This window comes from Sinocyclocheilus grahami, unplaced genomic scaffold (genome assembly GCF_001515645.1).
Source record: "Sinocyclocheilus grahami isolate Dianchi unplaced genomic scaffold, SAMN03320097.WGS_v1.1 scaffold54.1, whole genome shotgun sequence".
Lineage (NCBI taxonomy): Eukaryota > Metazoa > Chordata > Actinopteri > Cypriniformes > Cyprinidae > Sinocyclocheilus > Sinocyclocheilus grahami.
In genome coordinates this window covers 3,662,610-3,663,796 of record NW_015505233.1, presented here as the reverse complement: position 1 = coordinate 3,663,796, position 1,187 = coordinate 3,662,610, and the positions used below count along the sequence as shown (strand labels likewise).

The 1,187-nt window shown below is 40.2% G+C and overlaps 1 protein-coding gene across 1 annotated transcript in view; it reads left to right on the top strand.

The window, feature by feature from the left end:
- The window catches only part of LOC107583636 (ankyrin-3-like), a 50,912-nt gene that overhangs the window by 15,595 nt on the left and 34,130 nt on the right, over positions 1 to 1,187 (top strand). The window lies entirely within an intron of this gene.

Sequence of the window (1,187 nt, the reverse complement as noted above, 5' to 3'; positions counted from 1 at the left end):
TATATATAATATATATAGATAGATATAGATAGATAGATATATAAATATATATCCAATGTTAATGTGCATACTTGGCAATAATTTTAATTTTGTAATTTTTCATAGACTGATAGCAAATTTCTTATCAATAATCACCATATTGCATCATGCTGTCATGTCGCTCACTGTCTGTCGCTCATGTTGTCACCTCAAATCACAGACTCGCATTAAAAATGAATTACTTTTGGTACCTTTGTCGCTGACAATCACTGTCACTGTGAACGAGCCATTAATATTCATAGATCAAGCCACCACAAGGCTCTCGATTCCTTCTTTTTACAGTGCTATCTGACCCTGAGAACAGCCGTCCCAGAAATACACACTCATGCACACACACACACAGATGTGCAAACTCGCATAGCTCACTCTAGGCTTCAGATTCATCTTCTTGGCAGGTGGAAGGAACGGGATGCTTTGAAGTTTGGCTGCACGAAAACACGAAGACGTACAGACACAGGCGCTGAAACAAGCAGTCTGTCACACATGGATAGACGGCAGCACACTGGCAGCCATATTACAGGATCAGAAATGTGTGTGAGACGGGAATAAAAGGGCAAGTGTGTGAAGCGGGGACAGTTGTGACCTGTTTTTAAGTGTGTAGTCTGGGTGTGTGTTTGCTTCTAGATGATCTTGAGATGTCTGGGTAGTATAATGCAGTTGCATAAGGTCAAAATAGAGTGAGAAAGAGGGTCGGTAAGTGCATTGTTGATCTATGCTTTAAAGCTGTTAATGAGTGTGTGAAATGTGCTTAGCTTATGGGAGGAGGGTGTGTATGTGTTGTATGTGTATGTGCTCTTTTCTCAGAGTGAGGGTGTTTTTCATGGTGCTCTATTTGTGTCGCCATTGGTTACTCTCCTGTGTCCGTTGCCTTGACGACCCCGGGGCGGGGTTTCAGACTGAATATCAGCAGTCACCCCTCTCCTTTGCTCTTTCTCTTCCCCGTCTCTTTCTCTCATATATGAACATGCTCACATGCAAATAAAATCCTGAATTTAGCAACGAGAATACTGATGAATTGGTTTGTACACATGCATGTGTTTACCTCCACTCATATCACCCACAGGAATGTGTGATACAATATATATATATCATAATTAAATCATTATATATATATATATATATATATATTTATATACAGTGGGTACGGA